Consider the following 26,266-nt stretch of genomic DNA (forward strand, 5'->3'; position numbering starts at 1 on the left):
TCACCGGAAGCCCAAGCCTTGTGCCTTCCCCAGTCTACAAGTAGACTGTGCCCCACATACACCACCAGGCACAAAGATAGACTCTGCAATGTTCCGTGAAGAACCAAGACATAGCAGCCTGTTCTCCTACCGCCCTGCCATACTCCCTCCCACAAACCCAGCCTTGTCCACTTACAGGGTTCAAGCTCACCCAGACCCATCCTTGGTGGCATGGAAGAAACAGCAAAGCCAAGGACAGACTGCTATAAATAGGTATATCTGACTGGGAAGGTCACCACTCAGAGCCAAGAGAACCAGAAATTCTCTAGAGATAAACACGGGACATTAGCTGAGGTCCAGCCACTTTGCTTCTGACAGAGAATGGGAATGACTTCTGCAATGAGGCCAGATCAGACGGTGGGCCAGCTGGCTGGTCAGCTGCTGAATGACCTTTGGGCTGCAGAAACACTCCCATGTTGTGTTTTCTTCTTAAGGGGGCTTCCAGTGTGGGCACAGAGGAGAAAGGGAAGAGCTGGAGGCCCAAGAGACATGGGAGAAAAGCCTTTTCCCAACTCTGACCCTGAGCTCCTCAGTCTATCAAAACAACCTGCCAGTTGCATCTCAGCAGGGGGAGGTTCCCCTCCCTGCTTCCCCAGTGGACATCTGGCAGCCTCTCTAACATTTTGGGTAGAAAATATGGAGGAATGAAGGCAGGTTGCAAGATATGCTAAGTTGTAGCACAACGAATCCGAAGTCGACTGCTGGCACCCGTTAGGTAGGACTCCCTGTTAGCCCTTCTCTCCTGGGCCCTCCACCTCCAAACCCTGCCTCCTTCCTTCATTTCCAAGGGCCCCTGACAAGGCAGCCACAGCACACAAGCACTCCTAGCTACGCAAATAGCAACTCCGTCTTCTCTGTTGTTTGCTCAGCCAATATTGACTCAGCGGCCTAACACTGGTGCTATTGAGCTGGGTTCTACTCCATATTGTTTGAGCAGCATTAGCAGAGCCTGTGATAACCAACAGCAGAGCAGGAAGCCGCTATGCCTCCCCCGCCCTTGGTCCCCAACACCACCACCCCCTGCACTCCCTCCCTGTGAGAGGCTCCTGTAAAGACAGAGGAACCTAAGGCTGGCTCCTCCACTGAGCAAACACAAAAGGGGAGAGAGGGAGAATGCTCTCTGGCTCAGTCAACACTCCGAGGAGTCACATCAACTGGAAAGGTTACTAGAAGAGGTTGCCCTTTGGGGTGAGGCCAGTAAAAATGAAGGTAAAGAAGACAGGCTATTTGCCAAACCTTGTAGTTGCCGTCTCTGGGAAAGGCCTGTGGGAACTAGCACTCATGGGCCCTAGGGGACTAGGCAGAGAATCGGTGAATCCACCAATCAGCCAAGCATGACAGATGAAAGCCTACTAGATGCCAATTGCCGTGGCTTAGTGGGAGGGTCCTGCGGACGAGCCCATGCAGCCGCCATGTTTCAATGATGAAGATTTAGAAAAATCTCTCACTGTGGGCTTTTGTAGGCTTGCTTTGGTGCTGCTATGAGTTCATGTTTAAAAGTAACTTGCTCCTCTAGAAAGAATGCCTTTGGCAGCCCTAATGTCTAATATGCCACCACTAGCTATTCTCAGTGGCCATTCCAGGAGAGTGGCCATGGTGACCTCCATTCATATTTGGGTGTAGGGATAGGTGCCATGATCATTCTGAGAGCCTGCTCAAAGATGGGGGTCAGGGGAAAAGCCACAGCAGTCAGCCTTTGGGGGTGCCCCGAGTGACAGAGGAAGGATGTATTTCAGCTGGAAATGTGGCTCAGCTGGCAGACTACTTGCTCAACACCACATAAACCAACATGGCGGAGCCCACCTGTAATCCTGGCACTCCAGAGATGCAGGCAGGAAAATCAGAAGTTCAAAGTCATCCTTGACTACGTGGTGAGTTCAAGGTCAATCTGGGACACATGAGACCCTGTCTCAGGAAAAAAGATGGGGGGGGCACATTCAGTGTCACATACATAGCTTTCAATCCCAGTGGAGAGCCTAGAAGTTCATGAAGGCAGCATGAATGAAGGCTCAGGGGGACGTTAATAAGTGTCTTAAAGATGACCACCTCACATGTCCAACTTCCCATGCCACAAGCAGCCACTCCTCACTGAGACTAGACAGCCACAGCATGTCCAGGGACAAGGCATCCACACAGAGTAGCTGGGGTGGCTTTTCATTGCCTACAAGTAAAGCTAATTCAGACTCAGCGGCACTCTTGGAACAGGGTCCATGGCATATCTCTGGGTCAGTATTAAAGGGATTGCCAGCATCATCAAGGGGACATTTTAGAAATTAGCTTCGGCCTGCCCCAATGGTCTGGGAGCACCAAAATGGTCATTTGCAAAAATTGGCCATTAACATTTCTTACTAACTGTTCTCTCTGAAGACTTGGTAAATGAGGGAGAAATGCCTCACAAATCAGCTGTTATGTAGGCCCCTGTGACAACCTGGGCTCCAAGCTCTGGAAGTTCTTTTTTGTTAAAAAATACAGAGAGGGCATCTTCCGAGCGCACGCATGACTATTTCACCCAATGACAAAGCCCTCTTGGTTCCCTATCTTCTGACACTGTATCAAACACGCCAGCCTCGTCAGTGCCCTTTTCTGTGAGGAACAACCTCTCTTCTACATGGTCCCTTTGGCCATGAACCATTGGTGGCCACAGCTGTTGAAACAGAGGTGTTGCTTTGACTCAGTCTTAAGCATTCTCCCAAAGCCAGTGTGGTAAGGATTTACTCCCAGGGTTATATGTGAAGAGGATGTGGAACCTTCAGGAAGTTCTGAAGGGACTCAGGCCAGCGCAGCCTGGCAGACATGGCTCTGGCAGGCCTTGCCCTTCTCCCCCATTCCCTCTGCCTTGCTAAAAACCACATTAGATTACAATCCTAAAGCTAGCCGTGGTCTATTCCCATATTTGGCCACTTCCTCCTCCTATGGCTGATTACGAAGGTTCGGCTATCAAAGTATTAAAGTGTAGGAATCAAAGGCCCCCTTTGGCTCACCTAATTAACAAGGCCAATCAAAATTAAATGCCTCACCCTAACTCGGGGGTTTCCCCTTTTACTGGTGTAAACCACCACTTGCCTGTGTGTCACATCTGTCTCCTCTCTACCCAGAGGCAGTCCGTTGTCCTCTGGGACAAATAGCCCTGCCCTCTTTCCCTTGTTCCCTGCCCCTTCTCCCTCATCCTCTACCTCCTGTCTTGTCTCTTATTTCCTGCCCTCTGTCTCTCTGGGGCAAATAAACCTCTGGCTGAGAACTTGGTCTTGTGGGTCCTGAGCCAATCTCGTACATGTGCAGCCCACCAGGGGTCTCTGGGTACATGCTCTTCAAGGGAATTGTGGATGCCTGCCCCTTCCACTTTCCCTCCTGGCACCCCGACCATGTGACAAATAGTTCTGATGTCCTCTGCCCTGCCCGCCATTCCATGCTGGCTCAGCACAGCCCCAAAGCTTACAGGATGAGCAGGAAGCAAGAGTTGGAGCCTCCAAGGCTGAGAGCGGAAGCAAACCATTCTCCTTCATAAGCCAAGGGCCTGTGGTGTTAATACAGAAATTGTCTGACACAGATCTTAACTGAGGAAAGGCACCCCATTGGTTAAGCAGGGGCCAATCCGGTTCTTTGTCTAGGAACTCGAATGCACCATCCAAGTGTCATGCCCAGATTGAACTGAATACTTTTAGGCCTAAGAAAGGCGGACCAAAGGAAGACAATCTGCAGAGAAAAAGAACAATCATACCAAAATGAGCTGAGCTAACAGATCCAGATGAGAGCCGGCGGGGAGGGCATCTGTGAGGGTTTCTGGTGGAGCATCTGTCTCTCCAGGACTGGCTGTCATCCCACTGCTTAGTGCAGTGAGATTCCCTAAACTATCTAAAAAAATTACCATCATCTAAAGCTAAGTTTAGGGAGAGGCAGTGGATGTTGGTAGAGTACTTGCCTAGCATCCTGGATTCTATCCCCAGCACTACATAAACCAGGCATGATGGTATACACCTGGAATCCAGGTCTCAGGTAGGGGAAGCAGGAGGATCAGAAGTTCAAGGTCGCCCTCAGCTACATAGTGGATTTGAGGTTACATCGGACCTGTCTAGAAAGGGTCTAGAGGCTGGGCAAAGTTCATACCAATTCTGTTTCTTAAAATCAAACGTTTTTGGAGCAACACACCCAGTGATATGTCAGATTTCCAGATTTTGCTTAGCCATGCTGGGTGTCTCACACTCTCCTTGCATAGCTGGAGTCTCACTTGGGGCCCTGGCCACCTGCCGCTCTCTTCCATAAGTAAGCTGTCTTTGCTGTGGTGTCTCCCAGAGAAGTAGCCGTGCCCGTACACTGGTAAGTGCACTGTGTAACCTAGACACTGTGTTCCACTCAGCGGTTTATTTGCTCAGCCTACTTCAGTGAGGGCTGTTAGCCTGTCGGTCAATAATTAGTCACTCCACAAACATTCATTAAACTATAACCCAACCCGGCATAGATACATTAAGAAAATAAAGCTTTGGGGCACTGGCTCAGCATTGAAAACCACTTGCCTTTGGAAACTATCTGAGTTTGGTTCCCAGTATCCACATCAGGTGACCAACACCCACATGTAACTATCTACCTCCAGGGAATCCCAAGCCCCCTTCTGGCCTCTGCACACACACATGTAAACACATGTGAGCACATGCACATTATAAATAAAATCAAAATGAGTCTTTTTAAAGCTTGTAAAGGAAGGGACAGAAAAGGTGGCTTTGGGAGGCCTCCAAGCGAACATGAGCACACTGTTCCATTTTTCTGGCAACATCAAGGAGTAATTCTGATATGCCCTCGGCCCTAATGCAGCCAGATGTCACCAGCTATAACAGCCCACTCTGTTAGAGCCAGAGATGTGGCTCAGTTGGTAGAATGCTGCTCTAGCATGTGGGTCACTCTGGGCTCAAACCCCAATCTCATATAAATCTGGCATGGTGGTGCATGCCTGTAACTCTAACCCTAGTACTAGCCAGAAGATCAGAAGTTCAAAGTTAGCCTCAGCTACACAGCAGGGTCAAGGCCAGCCTGGATTACAGGAAGATCCCATCTCCTCTGAGAGGTAAAAGAAGAGGCATCCACACAAACCCAATTTCCATTTTGGGGTGGGGTATGTTATCAGAAAATCAGTCCCATTAAAGGGGAAAGATTCTCTAACCAGTTCCTAAAAGAAGTGAGGGGGGATTCTGGCTGCTGCAATCATGTCCTGTTTTGTTTCTTAGTTTTGTTTTGTTTCCTGTTGCTATGACAAAATCAATTTAAGGGAGAAAGGTCTTATTTGACTTACAGCTTCAGGTTATAGTCCATCATGTGGGGAACTCAAGGAAGCAGGAACGTGAAGCAGCTAGATAATTACATCCACAGACAGAGAACAGATAATGAATGCTAGTGCTCACTGTGCTTTCTCCACTTTAATACAACCCAGGATCTACACTGCCCCTTCCTAGGGAATGGTGCCGCCCACAGTAGGAGAGTCCTCATCTCAATCAACATCAAAATATACTCTAACAGACAAACTAGATCTAGACAATCCTTCATTATGACTGTTCTCAGATGACTCTAGATGTGTTAAGTTGACAATTAGCACTAAGTGTCCCACCTGACCTTTGGCTATCCAAATGGAAATCTCCAGAGACATCACTCCATCTGCACAATTATTGCTGAAATGATGGGATCATGTAACTATCACAAAATGAGATGAAAGCTTTTACTTCACAAACAAATCACTCACCCTCTAATCCTCGCCATCCTCTTCTCCACCCACCCCGTATTACCTGCCACAGGTGGTATTATCACATAGACTTGACCCCAGCATACATGTGAGGTTATAATTTGCTGTTTGGTCCTTCTTGCCAGTGTCACATATATAAGCACCATTTCCTATGCTTACATTGCTTCCAACTCCACAGAAAGCTCTACCCAGTTAAGACTAAGGGAGGGATTGGGGAGATGGCTTAGTCAGTAAACTGTCACACAAGAACCTCAGCTCAGTCCTCAGAACCGTGAAAGTGGGTGTGATGGAACACCTTGCAAATCCAGGGCTGGAAATATGGAAACAGGTAAATCCCAGGGGCTCAAGGGCCCATTAGCCTAGCCCAGCCTGCAAACTCCAGGCCAGTGAGACCCTGCCTCAAAAAACAAACGAACAAGCAAAAAAAGGTGGATGGCACCTGAGAAATGACACCCAGGCTGACCTCTGGCCTGTACAAACATGTCACACACACATGAGCGCACACACATATGCACCCACACATACACCGCTGCCCAGAGGAGTCCTTGTTTGCTCTTCTGCACTTTCCCCAGCACCCCTTTGGAGGCTGCCACATATGGCTGCATGGTGACACCTCACAGGTGACCCAAGGAGCCAGGTAGGATGTGTAGCCACCACCCGCCACCCATGCTTCCAGTCACCTCCTACTGCCTCCCCAGGTCCCCGTGTTCCCACAGCACTCTGGCCTTTTCAAGGACATAAAACAGAACACATAGCAGATGCTCAGCCACACTAGGGGAGGAAATAAGCCCAGGAGCCAGGGCTTAGAGGGTGGATAGAGGGCCAGGACAGGAAAGCAAGGCTGGGCCTCCCCATGCTATTGCTATTGTGTTCTAAGGAGCAGTTCTGGGTAGGAAGATTACAGACAGGGGTTCAATCAGACTTGCAGACTGGAAAAATTAAAATTCTATTTTTAGATGCTAATGTTAAGGAGCTTTATCTCTGGGAATGGAAAGTAGTCCCAAGCACCCTGGCCACTAAGTGTTTCATACAGTCATCTGAAGCCACCAACACCGCCTCTCTTTCCTTGAATGACCCCATAAGGGCCCCTAGTAAACAAATACTGAACAGCCTTGCATCTTATCACCACACAGTAGTCTAAGAGGCATGGAAGGCCCAAGCCCGGCTGTGGTCAACAGTAACACTGTTGAGCTCTTACAGAAATCAGGTCTGGAAGTAGATGGCCTAGGGCTAGAATAAGAACCACTAAAGTCAGTTCCTCAAGGACCCAACTTCGGCTACACATCCTTGGCGTAGGACCTCAGAGTAGGTACTAGAGCTCCAACCATCACAGCCGAGCTTGAAGTAAGAAGAAACAACAAGAACAACAAAACAAAACAAAAACTTTGTACATACGTACACATGTATGCATACATACATACATACATACAAACATACATACATACATACATACATACATACATACATACATACATACATACATACATCAAACAGGAAAAAAGAAGACTCCTTTAAAATGTCCTAGCAGGCTCACCAGCAACTTTCTAGCTGCTGAGATATTTATCAACTCTACCTATAGCATCCCTGTTAAATCAGATTTTGTTACTAAAAAACAACAAGTGGGGGAAGAAAGGAAAGGAGGGAAGGAAAAAAGGAAGGAAAGAAAGGAAAAGAGGAAGGAAGGAAGGAAAGAAGGGAGGGAGGGAGGAGGGAGGAAAGGAAGAAGGGAGGGAGGGAGGGAGGGAGGAAGGAAGGAAGGAAGGAAGGAAGGAAGGAAGGAAGGAAGGAAGGAAGGAAGGAGAGAATTGTGGATCATGGGTGGCAGGAAGGAATGTGTGGTTTCCATTCCAGATGATTTGTGAGGGCAATCCCCAGGGGGATTCAACTAGGTAGAGGTCAGTCAGGCTCAGCTTGGAGCATCGCTGAATGGAACAAAGGCCAAAGGACCTGCGGGCTCTACCTCAGTGGAGGTAGGGACAGAGGACAAATTCAGGGCCAGCTCATTGGGACTGCAGTCACCTGGAGGAGGTGGAGATCTGTCTTCCAGTCTTGACTTCAGAAAGATGGACTCTTGGAGCCTCTGGCTGTAAAGAGAGCACTGTGCTCTCAGACCCCATGAAATATGTATGAGAACCTCTGCCAGGTGAGGTTGGGGCACAGAAAGGCCAGAGAAGCCTTTCCACAGCCCATTCTCTGATGGCTGGTGGACATGACAGGCAGGAAACACACACCGTTCGAAAACAGTAAGGTAAGAAGGGGTCAGGCCCCGAAAGCTAGCCTGCTGGAGGGGTCAGAGGTCACATCTGCAGGGTGAGATGCAGCCAGCAGGCACCAGTCCTGGCCTCCTCGTGACCCTGGTTCATTCTACTTCTGGGCCAACAGCTCTCCCTACAGGGGCAGAGGCAACAGCAGGGAGACGCTCTAAAGGCTTCTCCAGGACTTCAGTCGAGCCACAGGGGCTAAAGAGGAAGGAGAGAGTGGCCACTTCTGAGGCACAGGCTGGGCCTCAGAGATTGCCTAGCTCAGAGTCCCAGCCCTCACGCCCAGCCCTCAGCGTCACCACATCAGTGAGCAGCTCACCATTCTGGTGTCACAAATACAGAAGTGGGGTGACATGCCATGCGGATGTGGATAAGTGGGTGCCAGTGGCAGGCTCTGAGGTTGTGTCCACCTATGTCTCTGTGCAATTCCCTATCTCCGTCGGTAAAATGAAGTCCCCATAGCTGGGCTGCTCGCCCACAGGGAGAACAGTTGTCCTGCATCCGATGTCCTCCATGTGCAGGTGTGTTTCCCACAACTGCCCTGAGGGAGGGGAACTCTGCCTTACAGGTGAGATCTTGACCCAGGTCTCTCTGTGGTTCTGCCCATCACAGTGCAGACGAGACCAGTCTGTTTTGGAGTGGACAGTGCCCTCAGCTTCACCTCTGCCTGTGCCAGGCCTGTGGAACAGGACAGGGTGTGTGGAGACGTGTCCATGGCTGGTGGCTGACTGTGGGAAGGCAACAGAGAAGCCTGGGCTCGTTATTACTATTATTACTACTCAGGACAAAGCACTTCCCTGTGTTTAGACAATTACAGCCCGTAATTAGCTGCCATCACAGGGGAACAAGCCCATCGTGGTTTCAAAATCACAGTGACTGCTTTATTTAGCTAAGACAACCACAGCCTGAGAGACCACTGGATTCTTGAGGGAGGGAGGTGCCTGGGCTTTGGCCTCCCAACTGGTTTCACAGGCATACACCCTCCCCACCAAACAGCTCATGCAGGGCTTCATCTGAGTCCCCACACCCATTCTCATCTCCATAGCTTCTCCTGTCCTCTTGGGTTTTGCCCAAAGCCTCCCACCTTCCTTACAGCGCAGCCTGGAAATGCCTCCTTCTCCAGGAGGGACACCCTGCCTGTCCCAGCCTGTCACCTCTCCAACATCCCATCCCTCCTGTCTATGCACTAGTAGTTTTACTTGCCTCTCAGCATGAAGGTCAGAGGGGAGAAAGGGAAGAAGGGCTATTGAATAGTGAGGGATGGGATAGCCCACCACACCTCATCAGAGAGGAAAGGGGAACCAGGTTCATTCAATGGAAAGAGCTGAGCTGGGTCAGAGGGTTATGCCTTCTCAGGTACACAGGCTGTACCTGGGATAAAGCGCCTATCTCAGCAAGGTCAAGCTAGGACACTGCTCTCCTGTTAAAGGCCACTGGTTAGCATGACAAAGATGAGATTTCCAGGATGCAAAAGGGGGGGACACAGGACCCCAAGGTGCTGAAGACAGTAATTAGTTCCCCATAAAGTGTGAGAGGAAATTTTGGGCTTCCTATCTTTTTATCTTTTTTTTTTTTAGATTTATTTATTGCTATATTTATGTGAGTACACTATAGCTGTCTTCAGACACACCAGAAGAGGGCATCAGATCCCATTACAGATGGTTGTGAGCCACCATGTTGTTGCTGGGAATTGAAATCAGGGCCTCTGGAAGAGCAGTCAGTGCTCCTAACCACTGAGCCATCTCTCCAGCCCCAGGCTTTCTATCTTACAGAGTATTTCTGCTCAGTGGATTTCTTCCCTGTGGGTTTTTAATCAGGAATCTAGAAGTGGTGGCAGCCATATAGGGCAGGAGTAAGTTGAGTCCCCCACCAGCCAGACTATTCTAGAGAGGCTTCAGTGTGAGACCAGGAGAAGCCAGGGTCACAGGAGGTGACTATGAAAGACCTCTGTAGCCTTCTTGCCTAGCTTTGCCTGGTGAAGAGCCTCCTGCTCCAACCCAATCTCCAAGACAGGCACTCTGTCTTACGATTTCTACTGCTGTGACAAAACACCATGACCAAAAGCAAACCCAGGAGAAAAGTGGTCATTAAACTTACATCTCCCAGGTCAAATTCCATTACTTAGGGAAATCATGGAAGGAATCTGGAGGCAGGAACTGAAGCAGAGGCCATGGAGAGAACTGCTTGCTACGTATTTCTTCTGATCTGCTCAGCCTGCTTTCTTATAACTCCTAGGACCACCTGCTAGGGGTGGCATCATCCACAGTGAGCTGGGCCCTTCCACATCAATCATCAGTCAAGAGCACGCCCCACTGTCTTGTCCACAAGCCAACCTGATGGCAGTGTTTTCCTAATTTGAGATTCCTTCCTCACAAATGAATGACTGTAGTTTGTGTCAAGTTGAGAGAAGCCAGCACATGCCCTTAGAAGTTGATTTCTTCACAGTTCTGGATGTTGGAAATCCAAGATCAAAGTCTCAGCACATTGTGTTGATGGCTTGTAGAGAGAGGGCTGCCTTCTTTCTCCATCTTCAGGATCCTCTGTTCAAGAACATATGGAGAGAGCTGGGACATGAGGTGCTTGAGGTGCATTAAGGCAAGGATCTGAGTGCCATCCTCGGAAAATACCACACAGGCACACACACACACACACACACACACACACGTACATACACACACACTAATGTGCATGCACACAAACACAAGATCCTGGCATGCATTTACAATCTCATCCCTGGGGAGGCAAAGAGAGGCAGATCTCCAGGGTTCCCTGACGAGCCGGACTGTTATAGTGCTGAACTCCAGGCCAATGAGAGACTTCGTCTCATAAATAGAAGAACGAGAACATCTGAGGAATTACACTGGAGACTGTCCTCTGTGCTCTGTACACACACGCACACATACAATCATACCTGAACACACACAAAAAGAAAGAACTCATGGAGGGAGGGAGGGATAAAGAGAGAGGGAGAGAAGCAAATGGATTGGTTGATTGAGAGCAATCAGGAATTGGTTGATTGGTTGATCTCTGGTATCTCTTTTATAAGGAGCCTAATCCCATCAGATCAGGCCCTGTCCTGACTACATCACTTGATTTTAATTACTTCTTTGGCACCCCCCCCAATCTACAAATTCAGTCATAGTGAGCTGGAAGACTGTGACCTATAAATTTGTGGACCACATGAATTCTCCACCCACAAATAGCTCCACCTCTGTCTTGTTGGTAAAACCCTCACAGCCCTCCTAGCCAGTAGCATCTAAGATCAGAGCTAGAATTCCACAGTAGAGCCTGAGGTGGACATAGATCATCAGAGTCCACAGCCAGTGTGGTAGGAGGGACTAGCTTTCTCAAGCATCCCTACCTCTGGTTTCTGCCCTGCTTCCTTGTCCCTTGGGCCAGCTGTCAGCTGTTTGTCACAGACTCCTACATGGATGAATGGATATGGCCTAAGACATTGATGTTCAACATTCCAAACTGAAGGCCAGCCTTGAGGAGCATGACGGGTGTGTCAGGGCGTCAGTGTTTACCTCTGGCTCAGCCCCCTGTCTTGCAAAGGTCGTGTCGAACCAGCTCGCTGCTATTCTCAGCATTCTCCAGTCCTGTAAACCACGTCCAAGGGAGAGACAAACAGCTAGTGTTCGTGCTGGCCATTCATTCAGTCCAGCAGATACCTAGAAGGAAGGAACCAAGCCATCTCCCCATGCCTGCAGTGCAAAGCAGTGTGGCCAGCTGTTTCTGCAGAAGCTCAGGCTAGGCAAGAGCTAAAAGGGCCATACGGGGTCCTGCGAGAAGCTGAAGCATCAGAGCTTAAGCCCATGTCAGTCCTCACCCAGTTGCCTCATCAGGCAGGAGGGGCCCAAGCCCAACCCTGAGGCACCTTGACAGTTGCCACCCTTTCTCAGCAGAAGTTAGCTAGAGTTGGCCCGGGACTGAGCAGACCTCTGGAGAAAGGGCCTTGCTCACTCACAATGCCAGGTCCTAAGCCACCCCTAACCCTGAGCGCAGATGAATGGCCAAGGTTTTCATAAAACTGCTAGTGGAACAGGCCTGGCCTTCCTCTGCTGTCCCCCCAACCAGTTACCCAACCACAGAGCTGTCTTCTTGCCTCAAGAATTTACAGATGTTATACTCTATCACTTAGGCTGCTCTCTGTAAGCCTCACAGAATGTTTACAGATTGACAGAGTACAGCCCCTACAGCAGAGGCAGAGACCAGAATTGAGGGATGACTCAATGAGCCAAGGAAAGAAGCAACTGTTGTACCAAAGTGGACCCTCAGCTCCTGTCAGCCATTCCTCACTCACACACAGGTGACTCCTGAGAACCCACTGCGTGCTGGACATCATGGTAAATGCCGAGACCCACTGTGTGCTGGCTGTGATGCTAAATGCTGGCATGTCAAAGTAAACAGGACAGGCCACAGGTTCCGAATCAGAATCAATACAGGACAGGAAAGGGGCAGACCTCGACCAAGCACAAGCTAATTACTGTTAGACTTTTGGAGGCTGGTAAGCTGGCTCAAGACATGAAGACACCTTGTCCTAAGCCAGACAACCTGAGTTCGCTCCTCAGGGTGGTGGAAGGAGAGAAGTGACTCAACTCACTGACCTCCATATGCTCCCGTGATGGGAGCATGCCTATGTACGTGCAAGCAAAATAGATAAAACGTAAGTTTAAAGGTGGAATTAAACAGATTCTCTCTCTGCAGATTCGGTGGGGTCGCCTGTGGGAAGCTTACAGGGGAAAAATAAGATTTTAGTGGAGACCAGAAATGACCTATAGCAAGGAGATAGAAAAGTATAAACAGCTTGACCTGAGAAAGTAGATAGTGTACAACATTCCAGAAGTGTGGGAATCAGGTGGTTAGAGCTTAGAGTCCTACAGGTTAGAGGAGGCTGGGGTGAGGTCGGAGGAGAAGCAGGGCTTCCAGCCAGGAAGAACCAGCAGGTAGAGAACCTGACGGGAGTCTCTGCCAAGGAGGTCTCTCCTCTAGAATTTGGCTTAGGCTGTCTCTCTTAGGAAGAAAGATGCACATTGAAACATGTTCTTGAAGCCCCTTGAGTGGTTTCAAGGTAGATTTGAGGAATTACAACAGTCTTCCCCTAGACTCTCCTTTCCCATCCACTGAAGGCACGTTGGGAAGGTGTCTTCAGCCACACCCTGCAGGAGATGATGCTGAAGCTGTCAAATTGTCTAACTTAGGGAGATGGCTCAGTCAGCAGTGCTTACCGTACAAGTGTGAGGACCTGGGTTCGAACCTCAGAACCCACAGTAAACAAACAAACCAGCAAACAGTGCAGAAGAACTTTCCTGTAATCTCAGCACTGTGGAAGCAGAGTCAAGAGGATTCTGGGGTTGGCTGGGCAGCCAGCCTAGCTCAATCAGTGAGCTCCGGGTACAGTGAGAGACGCTGCCTCAAAAAATAAGGCGGGGCACAATAGAGGAAGACACCTGTCTAGCCTTTCCATGTTACCCATACATAAGTACACACACACATGTACACACATACATACACAGTACACACACTCACACACACAGACACACATACAAACTCTCTCTCTCTCTCTCTCTCACACACACACACACAGAGAGAGAGAGAGAGAGAGAGAGAAATACCTAACATGACCAAAATTCAGAGTTTTCTGTTCAAGATTCCACTGTGGCCCCCTAAAGAGGCGAGGACAATGGTGAAGCCACCTTCGAAGGAGATGTAGTGTGGATAGCTACAAACATAATTGGGAAAACTAAGACGGGAAAGCTGGTGACAATCAGCCGTCATCACCAAACCACGTGGGATGTGTCTGCTTTCCCTGAACCACCTGCTCTAGATGAAGACTTAGAGACATAAACAATAGACACAGGGAAATCAACAGCTAGAATAATTGATCTTTTCCATAGTGCAAGGTGTCAGCTTCTGGCCTTGAGTCACTACAGGTGGCTCTGACTAACCACAGAGTCTACAGCCGAGTAGGTAATCGAACCAAAGGTTTACTCTCACTGTGCTTTGTGTAAATGTCTCCCAAAGGTCCCTGTGGTAAAGGCTTGGCTTGGTCCCAGCCTATCACTCTACTGGGAGGTAGCAGGGCTTTTGAGGATGGTACCTGGTGGAAGGAAATTAGTCACTGAGTAAGTAGCTTCTAAGAGGTTTGTGGAATCCTGGTCTCTTTCTTCCTCACTCACTCCTGGATGACATGAGGTGAACAGAAAGCTCTCCCATGCCATCCCATCTCAACACAGACTCAGTGCAACCCCATCTACCAACTGTACAAAGAAACCTATGAAACCATGAGCCAAAGAAACTTTTTCCCTAATAAGTTGACTGTGCTGGGTATTGTGTTACATAACAGACTCTCATTAGTAATGCTCAGTATTTCAGTGTCCATTACAACTTAAGTTTAAATGGTGATAAATAGAAGTATGACTATGAAGGACTAGAGATGTAGTTCAATTGTGAGAGTGATCGCCTAGAACACACAAAGCGCAGGGATAGAAACTACCCACCCTGCAGTACCACATAAAAACAGCGAGGCATGGTAATATATACCTGTAATCCCAGCACTCAGGAAATAGAGGCCATCTTGGCTACATATTGTTTGAGGCTAGCCTGAGATACATTAGACCTTATCTCGAAAAAAGTAAAGGCATGCGTATTCATACATATGCAAATGACGCCATATACATATTGTCCTAGTTACTTTTCTATTTATGTGACAAAACTATGATGGACACAACTCATAAAAGAAAGCATTTAATTTGAAGGTTCATGGTTCTAGAAGGCTAAAGCCCATGACCACCATGGCAGCGAGCAGGGCAACAGACAGGTATGACAATGGATCAGTAACTGAGAGTTACATCCGATCCACAAGCAAAAGCAGAGAGAGAGAACTAACTGGGAATGGCACAAGTTTTTGAACCCCAAAGCCCAACTCCAATGACATACCTCCTCCAACAAGGAAGGCCACGCCTTCTAATCCTTCCCAAACAGCTCCACCAAGGGTGAACCAAGTATTCAAGTAAATGAGCCTTTGGGGGCCATTTACCTATACCTGTATTTATGCCTATATTTATGCCTATGCTTATACCTATACATGATATATATAATATATATCATACACATATGCATGCATGTATACATATACATGCTCATATATATCATATACATACACATGCATGGATACATATGCACAGCTTATCTCAAACAATTATATACGTATATACATATATACATATATGTATATGGTCTAGATCATAAACTCAGCTATTCAAAATGTTTCATTTTCATTTCTTCTATTGACTCTATGTGTGGTCATGAGTTCTGTCACTAGTTAGGCCTGTGCCTTCACCCATCCAAGAACTTACAATCATTGCTGATATCCAAAGACCAACATGGGGTCAACTCTGTAAGGAAACACAGAAGACAGGAAGTGCTTTAAAGGGAACCTCTACTCACAGGCCAAGCAGAGAAGAGCCAGGCAGCCTGGGGGTGGGGTGCACTTGCCCTTGCTTTGTGAACTATGGGATGTGGAACGGCACTCATGCAGAATCGTCCTACCAGAACTGTGCACAGTCACCGGGAAACTGCAATGTAAAAAAAAAGAACCCTCAACCCATGGCAAATTAGTCATTCAACGAATTGATCATTTGGGAAATTGGCTTTTAGCAAATTGATTTGAGGTGTCTAGGCTTCACTCCTGGAAGGCAATTCGGCAGTCAATAGAGTGTGCAAAGCCTGAAAGACAAGGGCACTCCTGGAAGCAGGCCTCTCCTGCTGCCTCCCTCAAAAGACCTCTGGACTTACACAGCAGGAACACAGGCCGAGAGGCCTGAGAAGTCTAGAGATGGCCCCTTGGCCTGTGGAAGGCTCCTGTCCCCACATCCAGCCATCAGAGTCCTACAGTGTAACGTCAGAAGCTCTAATCAGGGGCTGTGCTGGGGTCTCTGTCACTGCAAACATGTGCGGAAAGCTGAGGCTCAGAAGAGAGAGACTCCTCTCCCCCCCCTCCCCATCTTACAAGGAGAGTCAATAGGTCATACATGTCCCACCCTAGCGACCCTTGGCCTTCTGCCACACCCAGGGACCACTGCAAACATCCGTGATCCCCTTTCCTGCTGGCTCTCTGGCTCAGCCAGGGTCCTGCCCTCAGGAGGTCCTGCAGGAACATCGCCACATGAAGGGCCTGGTCATGGGACTCACTGTGTGGTGAGAAAGTTGAGGCTCGGAGTTGCAGACGTGAGTGGACCCCACTAACAGATTCCTAGGCATCCTCCCTATTTGGAAGATATATGCAAATGCTTTTCTGTTGTTGAGACAGGATCTCATGTAGGTTGGAATGGCTTTACACTCACCGTACAGTTCAAGTGTGACCTTGACTTCTGATCTTCCTGAATTCTGGGTTGACAGACATATGCCACCCGGCAGTTTATGAAGTGACTGTGGAACCCAAGGCTTTGTTCTGTTGGGCGAGCACTGTACCAACTGAGCTACAGCCCAGCCATGTGCAGAAGCTTTAAAAAAAAAAAGCTACATAAATGAATTTACACAGAAACATCTCTGCACTCTACATTTTTTTACTTATTAAATTATACTTTCCCAACAGCTACAGCAAAACACAATACATTAGCACATATTATCATTAGTAATTATTTTTAATGTATAGCGTCATTATGGTGTCTATGGTATACATATTCCTATTAAAGGGTATTTTAGTTGTTTTGAGGGTTTTGTATTATGAATATAGTTCCTTAAAATATTTCCAAAGAATTGGTCTCAAGAGATTTGTGGATCCTTCAGTTTGCTAATGTTGCAGACAAGTTTTTCTATCTAATACGAGCAAATACAGCTAATTACTTTAAGCAACTCCAAGTTTCTATTTTTAGGTTACCCATTCTCCTCAGTTACACATGCACACATGCACATGCACACACACATATAAATGCATACACACACGTACACACATGTATGTACACACACATACATGTACACACACACACCACACACACCACACACACACATACACACACACACACACACACACACACACACACACACGGTGGGTTTTGTTTGGTTGTTTGTTTTTATTTATTCCATTTCTGTAGTTTCATTATGGGTTTCTTGATCAGGAGCTTGGTAGATGGCATCAAGTTATGACATCAAGAAATTGGACATGTCTGGCTATGCTGAAGTGAGATGCCTAGCAATGTGAGGGTTGGGGGAAGAGTTCCCAAACCAAATCGTAAACCCACACACGCCCGAAATCTTAAGCTTCAAGAATTGTTTGACCTCAGCCAATTTACAAATGGCAGCAGGAAATGAGCCCTGAAATCATTTATGAGTCATTAAACTCACCAGGTTCAATCTGTGAAACCAGTGACTCCAGAGCAGTGGCTCTCAACCTTCCTAATGCCCTGTCCCTTTAACACAGTTCCTCACGCTGTGGTGACCCCCAGACGTAAAATTATTTCTTCTGCTACCTCGTAACTGTAATTTTGCTCCTGTTATGACTACCCCAAAGGGGTCAAGACCCACAGGTTGAGAACCACTGGCCTAGATCCTTTGTCTCACAGATCTGAACCCCTACAGAGATGCCTGTTGGGAGATGGTGGAGTACATCTGTGTGGGACCCTGCACTTAAACAGTGCCCACCTTGCTGCTATAGGTCACTATAGTGCCCAGAGCTATTGATCTTACTCAGCAGGGTCACCGCTGGAACAATTGTTTGACCCCCATGGGCTAGCAGACTAGATCCAGTCACCAGTCCAATGCTTTGCAAGTCAGAGGCCCAGAATCCTCTGGGTTCTACCTCCATGTGCTGTGACAGAATAGGAAAATCTGCCCATCTTCATAGGCTAAGCATCCTCATTCAGATCTGAAAGGGGATGAGTCAGGGACAGATATATAGATATATAGATATAGATATATGATAGTGAGTAAATATATCACAGAACCCCCCCAAGGGGTCTTCAAAGGGAGAGCAGAGAGACTAACATGGATGACTGCCAGCCATCTGTGAAGAGGAGCATCACATGGATGACCACAGACACTAAGGGAGGCACTAAGGCCAGAGAGCTGAGAGCCAGTGAGCCTGAAGCCCAGTCCTCAAGCCTGCAACTAAAACTCTCTGTGCCCCTCCATTGATCCAGGCTTAAAGCAGCCTTGAAGTCACAGGCAGCATGGACACATAGTCTTCCCTCCCCTCAGAGAGCCCACAGTCCAGCGGATAGGCAGACCAGATGATCATGAGGGGACCAAAGACACAGGGTAAGGCAGAGGCTTTTTAACCTGTTGTTACAGATTTAATGTGAAATGTCCCCTACAGCTATGTATGTCTAAATATTTGGTCCCCGTTGGTGACACTGAGTGCAGGTGTGGAGGCTTTCATGGGTAAGGACTAGCTGACTGGAGAGCAGGCCTTGAAGGTGACGTCCACTCTGGCTCTGGCTAACCACTCTGCTTTCTGCCCCACTAAGCTATGTGGAACTGCTAGGACTCGCTCCTGGAAATACGAGCCAAAATAAATTCTTCCCTGGGGTTATTTCTGTCAGGTCTCATATTACAGGTGACCAGGAAAGAAACTAACCTACTCAGAATTCCCCTGAAACTACGGAGGCCAAGACAGAACAGACGAGAAACAGCTGAAGCAGAGCCCAGGAGGGTGTCTATGGGTCAGAAGTTTCTGGAACTTACCTCTTCCCTTCACTTGCTGCTTGGTGTGGCATGACCTGATGTTCTCATGTTCCTTGGTTGGTGATGGAGGCCCCAGTGTGAAGGGCAAGAAGGCTAATTTTCCTGAGATATCTCAAGCTAGTTTCCACTCCCCAGCCAAGTTCGAGGCCACAGAGCCCACCACAGCCATCATATGGGTTGGAGGTCGACAGTTAGTGAGGAAACTACACTAAATTCCCAGAAGGAGTAAAAGGCTCAAAGACACCAGCAGGAATTAGGGGTGAAGCTGGCTCCTAGGCTCCACCCTTTTCCCATGCCCACTGGTGCTGCTCTATGGCTAATTCAAAAGCAAAGCCTCGCTCAGACACCCTTCCTGGTTCCACCTCATGGCACTGTTTGGAAAGGTTGGAAGCCTCAGGCCCTAGTCTGTCACAGAGGAAGCTGGAAGGCTAAGGCAGCTAGCTCACCTAATGGATCTCATCAACTCAGTCAAACCCAGCCTGAGGGTGTAGGGGCAATGGGAAGAAATGCCCACACATCGCGCCCACTTTGTCCAATGCACACTGGCAAGCAGTGAGTTTCTGTGTTACGGATGGAGAAAGCTGATGTCATCAAAAGGTAGCTCATCCACTGAGGTTAACCCAGGTTCTTCATATCCATAAACAGGCACTGGCCTGTTGACAGGCTGCCACAGTTGCTCCATGTCCCCAATTGCACTTCTTAGGACTGGGACATTAGCCTAAGTCAACAACCCATGTGTCATTACTGCCAGATAACAGGGGAGGCCACTCTGCACCCCTCCCCCCAAAACAGAAAGGGAAACCCCAAGCATCCCTGAGGCTAACCTCAGTTCAGGTGTCCTCCTCCCAAGAGGTTACTGGTTCCTACTGACCCACCTTCTCTTCCCCTGCAGTGAGTGAGATAGGGATAAGACAGCCAAAGGCCAGATCTTGTTATAAAGCCTTTCTACTGCTCTACTCTGAATACTTAGCGCAGTGTGACCACAGCCCCTGGGGGAGGCTTTGTCACACTCTGCCTCCCGGAGTGAATGAACAGACAAGGAGAATTCTATCCACGTCACACTTTCTGCTCCCCTGTCTTCACACTGCCTTTGAATCCATCATCTCTCCTGATGCATGGGATACCTCTGGGATTGGAAGACAGGGCTTAGATAGGGAAACTGAGGCCCAGAGAGAGGGTTGAAATGGTCAGTCCTCTTTTCATGTCTTGCCTGGCCCATACTTCCTTCAGCCCAGTCCTGAAAGACAGGTGTTTGCTACCATAGCAACACAGAGCCCGCCCCCACCACTTTGGTTCCTACTCTGTGCCTCTGTGCCCTAATGAGGCTGGGAGTACAGGAAAGCCCCAGAGAATAAAGGAATCCCCACCAGCCAGAGGATCCAAAGCACTCCAAACAGTCTCACATCTTTCCCAGGTAGGGTCATAATTTCCAGATTCACAAGAACAGGAAACTCCCGTCCATTGCTTCTCTCATTCTGACTCACTCCGAGGGTGGAGAGAGAGATAGAAGAGGTGAGACGCAGATCACCCTTAAAAACAAAAGTTTCGGGTCAGAGAAATGGCTCAGTGAGCAAAGGGGCCTGCCACCAAGCCTGACAACCTGAGACCAATTCCCAGAACTCTAATGATGAGGAGAACTGATTCTTGAAAGTTGTCCTCCTACCTCAGTGTGGTCCCTGTGGATCATACAAGTATGCATCAACCGTGCACACATACAATAAATGTGTTGTTTTGTTTTGTTTTTTGTTTTGTTTTGTTTTGTTTTTAAGAAAAATTGACTCCTTCAGCCCCGTTGAACTAGCACGGTCTTTCGAGTCAAACATCTGCCCATTTTAGAAGTTCAGCTGAGTCTGATTGCCAAAGATCATCAGGGGTGGGTTTGTTCACTGTTGATAGTCCTTTGTGGGAGTGAATAGGGAGGGTCATGGGACCCTCACCTGAGTATGCCCATGCTCTTCCCACCCTCTTCCCTGTCACTCTCCCAGAAGATCTCCATGTCTTCCCATCTTCCTCCTTCTATTTCCCTGGACTAAGGCAACAGCTTCTCTCTGTTCCCACGCCTCCTCCAGGCTTGTTTTAGCCTGGACTTCAAAGTGTTCCATGACCAAGGCCCCCACAGTCTTCCACTTCATCTCTACTCCGGTGCCCTCACTCCACTAACTCCAAACATATCCAGCCACAGAGAAGCCACTGTTCCCCATACCTGCCCACTTATGACCTGACTCTCCTCCAAAGGGTCTCTCACCTGGGGGTCTCAGCCCTAATTCAAAGAGGTCAGGTTCCAACCTGCAGCCCCCAAACCCTCCCCAACCCCCAAACAGGGCCTTTCCATTGACTCCATTAGAGCCAGTTCAGGCCACTTACTCACAAGTTTTATGCCCACCAATTCCCAGCCCCACGGGGACTATGTTTGGTTCATCTCCATATGTCTCATTCCTGGTGGCTTTGCATCCTGCTGGGCCCTCTATATATAACCAGATGCGGGGTGGGCCTGGTGGTATAATAAGACACTTCACAAGGACTGAAGAGGCCTCCAGTGAGGGACAGGAGGAAAACACTAGCTCCCTGTCTCAGGAGCTCTAAGGCGGTTCCATGCATGTGAGAATCACTCAGGGCTCTCATGAAGCCCAGTGGTGAGGGATTAGCTCTGTGTACACTGCTGAACTTTAGAGCTCTAGGGTAGAATATGGGGAGTGCTAGAGACATCCAGGAAGTAATATCTCCCCCCACTACATCCCCAAGCATCCAGGGCTTGAGCCAAGGTAAATAGACTGGAAGACCGAGGAAGACCTATATCTCTAGCCAGTCCCACCCAGGAGTGGACTTATGAAGAGGTTGGAGCCTCAGGAGTTGGCCACTCTAGAGGAGGGACAACAAGGTCATTCTAAAAAGGAAGTACCCCACAGCTGAGCACCAAGGAACAGTTCCATGCCCACATCCATCCCTAGGTGACTGCCCACAGATCACACCTGACATCCTGGAGAACAGACCTCCAGCCCATGTGAGAGGGGCTACAGCCAGGAAGTGAAGGCAGATAGGGAGTGTGGGAAATTTGGTTCCACTGACAACCTCTCTCACTAGAGAGCCAAGTAGGGCTAGAGGTGATGGATTTCACCTGACCTTGGTCTTGTGTGATCTGGAGACGTGTCAATACTGACCTCATGCCAACACCAAGGGAAATCAGGCAGGTGCAGGGGCTGGAACGACTCCTGACAGAACAGCACAGCCAGGCCAGCTAACAACTCTCGGAGTCTGTTTCCCTAGCTTCCCTGTCCCTTCCTTCCCATCCCTTCCCCAAGGCTGAAGTGCCTCCCTGCTCCTGACCCTCAACACATGGACCTCGAGGTACAAGGACCAGAGGGAAATCCCAGATCACCTGACCATAGGCTCCTTTTGACAGAAAGGGAAACCAAAGTTCTGGAAAGGACAGACTCAGCAGATCACATACAGCTGCCGGAATGCCAGTTCAAAGCAGAGCAAGAACGACACTCTCAATCCCACGTCTCCCCACCCCTGCATCACCCCACCCCCAGCAGCATCAGTCCATGAAAACCGTTACTGTCAGTTGCCGCCCTCTCCAACCTTCATCCTTCCCTTCTTCCCGAAACCAGAACATTGTGCAGAGGTGGGAGTCGGGCAGCAAGTGGGCCGAAGTGTGAAACTCAAGGTACTGGAGAGCAGAAACCTGTGGGCAGCCTCATCACTCTGGCTAGGCAGCCCGGCTGCTGGTACACTGTGCCCCACCATGCTTTGACCTGGCTCCTTGCTGGCTCTCCCAGGCTTGATGCATGGCAGTGAAATGCAGAGCTGGCAAGAAAAAAAAGTGCCTACTCATGTAAGACCCACTCCTGAGAAGCCAAGGCGCCCCACACCTCCCAATCCTGGACTCAGGTGCTTTCCATAGCTCACTGGAGGTAGGCCTCATCCAGTCACTTGCCTGAAACTACAGTTAAACACACAGCAGCCATCTGAGCTCTCCCTGTTTACGAAGGAGTACCACCTCCCACAGCAGCCGCACCACCTTCGCCCACGCATGCCTGATGCCACCAAAACAGGCTGTCACGGCAGAGACAGGCCTCTGGTGCCCTCTACTGTTTGACATTCCTGCACCATAGCTCAAGGATGGCACCAAGGCTGGTGGGGAAGACTGGGGAATGCCACCTGTGCTCATTGGGCACCCAGTTTATAACAGCCTCTCCATCCACTTTCCAAGAGGATCCAGAAAAAGCATAATAGCTCTGCTGGGGGTAGATCAGTAGAGTGTGTCTTGTTGACACCTAGAGGAATGGCTTGCATGGGCAAAACCCTGCTAGTGAGCCCACATGGTAGTGTACGTCTGTAATCCCACACTCAGGAGGCTGAGGCAGGAGGATCCCAAGTTCCAGCCAATCTGGGCTGCCTTAGGGAGACCCTGTCTCAGAAAAGAACTGCTAGTAAGACAGGCTCCTCTCCATCATGGACTTTCTCTCTGCAGAGGCTGCTTCCAGTGTCCCCAACTTATAGTTGAAGGTCATCACTACTCACTAGGACAATGGCCTCCCTAGTTCTGCCTTAGTCAGGGTCCCCAAGAGTCACAGAATGCAGAAGTAAAATAGTTGAGATGTGTGGCTATGTTTGGCACATGTGTGCCTCTCTCTCTCTCTCCCTCTGTGTGTGTGTGTGTGTGTGTGCGTGTGTGTGTGTGTGTGTGTGTGTGTGTGTGTGTGTGTACTTACACATGCCTGCATGCATGTGTGTGTATGTGTGTGTGCATGGACATACATATGAAGAGAAAGGAGACCAAGAGGGAGAAGGGGAGACTATCCTGAACTGTCCGCTGTCCACTGTCTGCAGAGCTGGCCGTTGCCTGAAGCTTTAGGGATGAGACAATGTAGTGGAGAGTGCCTAACCAACATGACAGCATGTGCAGGCCAGGGTATCTGGGAATTCGGCCCAAGACAAGACTTTAAACTTACTTAAAATAGTATGAGGTGGGTTCTGTTGCAATTTTTGTAACTTGAGTGCATGATTCTCAGGCACGAACTTTGTAGATGATGTCATTGCGCCTGTTGCCACTCAAAATAAGCACAGGCACTGTGTGGCGATGCCTGGGCTGTGGGTAGGATGCCCCTGGATTTAAGGGCAGCTCAGGACAACTCTTCATCAACCAATATGCCCCCCAGGGAAGCCAAAGAGTGGGGCTCCCCTGCTGTAGATCATGGTCTCTAGTTCAACTTCACAACATCAGCCTGGAATCACACTGGATTTCTAGTCACCTAGACAGAAATAAGCAATGGGCTTGATCGATTTAAACGTTAGTCTTGGTCATAAAATACTTTGACTGCAATACCTTGGCTAGTGTCTGACTAAACCACAAGTCACCATAGCCTATGCAAGTCAACACATGACATTAGCTACCACAGTCCCCATGGGTTTAGTGCACCCATCAAGCGTGTGCCTGCAACCACTTGGCCCAAGGCATCAACTCTGCACCAGATCGTGGGAAATCGTGTGTGTACCACGCACGTCTCTATTCTTGCACAGCCTTCTGTCTTTGTTAACCTAGGGTTTCCAGGTCCAAAGAGTCAGCCCTATCAGGTGTATTGATTGATTACTTATCTTGCTTCTGTGCCTCGACACTCGACCAAAGCAACGTGAGGTGAAAGGGTTTGTTCTGGATCACAGTTTGGGCATGTGAGCTGTCGCTGCTTGAGTGTGTGGCCCGTTGCTTCAGGGAAGGCACAATGGTGGGAACTTGAGGCAGTTGGTCACATGGTACCCACGGTAGTCAGGAAAGAGATGTGATGGGCTACTGTCGTTTAGCTCCCTTCCTCCTCCTCTTGAGTCTAGGTCTCCAATCCCTGAAATGGTGCACCCACCTCAGATAATCGAACCTAGATCATCTGGCCATGCCTAGAAGCTTGCCCCCTAAGTGACTGTAGATCCTGAAAATTGACATTCAGTATAAGCCATCAGGACTAGGGGGATGGCTCAGTGCATGAATCAATTCAGATACCCATGTAAAAGCCCAAAAGGCATGGCAACTCCACCCTATAATTCTAGCATTAAGGCAAAGGAATCTCAGGGCAAGCCAGGTAGCTAGACAAACCCAATCAGAGAGCTCTGGGTTCGATTGGCAGGCCCTGCCTCAACGAATAAAGTAGAAAACAGTCAAGGAAGACACTTCAATCTCTAGAAGCCACACGTATGTGCTTGCACATGTAACACACATGCACACGTGCCCACACACATGGGAAACCCATATATACAAGTCTGGCATACATATTACACATACTTATGCATGAAAGAAAAAAATCACATGCATTACCACATTATGTTCATGTCTGGCTGGGTCCAATGGGCATTGCAGAATGTGATCTTGTAGATGCTAAGCCTAAACTTTAACCTCTCAACAATGCACACAAGCAAGGGCCTGGATGAGGACAACCAGCTGAGCCCATTGGCCCTGCGGCAAGGGTGTGCGGTGCCCACAGTGTGGGCTCAGCAAGGCAGAGCAGACCGAGCTGCACAGTGCCTGCTGTGAGTGAAACCCCCCATCATCTTTGTAATGATGGTTTTATTGCATTATTACACACAATTAAAACTCACTAATTCAGACCTATCAGAGGGGGCAGTCAGTGGCTGGAAAGTCCACATTAAGAAATAATTTAAAAATAATGTCATTTTATTACTTTAAAATATATTACTTCATCTAGGCTAATAAAGTGTTGCCTAGTGAGCCCTCGGGGGACTTATGTTAATGAACAAGTGAGAACAATTTGAGGGTAGTCTATCAATTATTAGTGTGGAAAAGGGTGTCTCAGCTTGAGAATGCATTCAAACTGTGTTTCCCTCTGTGGATTAAGGGCTTCTCCTATAAACATTATAAATGCAATTCTTTAAAGGTTTATTTATGTTGCGTGTGTGTGTGCAGGTGCCTAATGTGGCCAGAAGAGGGCATCAGCAAGAGGGGGAACCAAACACACTCTTCTGCAAATCGACACATGTTCTTAACTGCCAAGCCGTCTCTCCAGCCCCCACTGCAATGCATCTTAGTCAGTCAAACACTCCCACTCACATGGAGAACCCTCAAGGCCTCTTCAGGACAGGCTGGATCAGACCCTTGAAATCAGCCAAGTGCCGCTGAGATGCCTTGCTGAATTAGATCTCCACTTCACATTCTTTCTTGCTCTTAGAAGCCTGTTGCAATGTGGTCACCTTGACCTGTAGCTTCTAGAGCAGGACCTATTTCCCTCAGAGAATGAAGAAACTACAGCTTAGGTTCTGAGGCTCTGGATACAGCCAGTGTGACCCTTGGGCAAGCCACTTACCTTCTCTGAGGTTCAGTAAAGTGAAAAGACTGACTGTAACCTCCCTCACGGGGTAGCTGTGGGTTATAACAGCTGATATGTCTAAAGTGCCTGAAATCCCGGGCACAGCCAGCAAGCGGCCCTTGTGGAGGGCAGGCGCCATGTTAAACAGGAGTCAGCAGAGCAAGGCCTGCAACTAATCCCAGTGCTGCGATTAGGAAATGTTTAAGTTTTTATTCTGGGTGCTGGGCCAGACCTTGGGTGAACAA

The 26,266-nt window shown here is 48.7% G+C and overlaps 1 long non-coding RNA gene across 3 annotated transcripts; it reads right to left on the minus strand.

The window, feature by feature from the left end:
* Positions 1 to 8,881: 8,881 nt before the first annotated feature.
* Positions 8,882 to 19,379, minus strand: LOC148004188 (uncharacterized). Of its 3 annotated transcripts, XR_015627330.1 has the most exons (6): positions 18,709 to 19,379; positions 16,371 to 16,529; positions 15,475 to 15,602; positions 11,553 to 11,696; positions 11,387 to 11,448; positions 9,581 to 10,565 (listed from the first exon to the last, which is right to left on the minus strand). It is a non-coding gene; the product is annotated as an uncharacterized LOC148004188 (long non-coding RNA). The 3 variants fall into 3 exon arrangements; XR_015627329.1 differs by lacking the exon at positions 11,387 to 11,448 and having other exon boundaries at positions 8,882 to 10,565; positions 11,553 to 11,624; XR_015627328.1 differs by lacking the exon at positions 11,387 to 11,448 and having other exon boundaries at positions 8,882 to 10,565.
* Between the last annotated feature and the right edge of the window lie 6,887 nt (positions 19,380 to 26,266).

The sequence above is a fragment of the Rattus norvegicus genome, chromosome 8 (genome assembly GCF_021556685.1).
Source record: "Rattus norvegicus strain SHRSP/BbbUtx chromosome 8, alternate assembly SHRSP_T2T, whole genome shotgun sequence".
Classification (NCBI taxonomy): domain Eukaryota; kingdom Metazoa; phylum Chordata; class Mammalia; order Rodentia; family Muridae; genus Rattus; species Rattus norvegicus.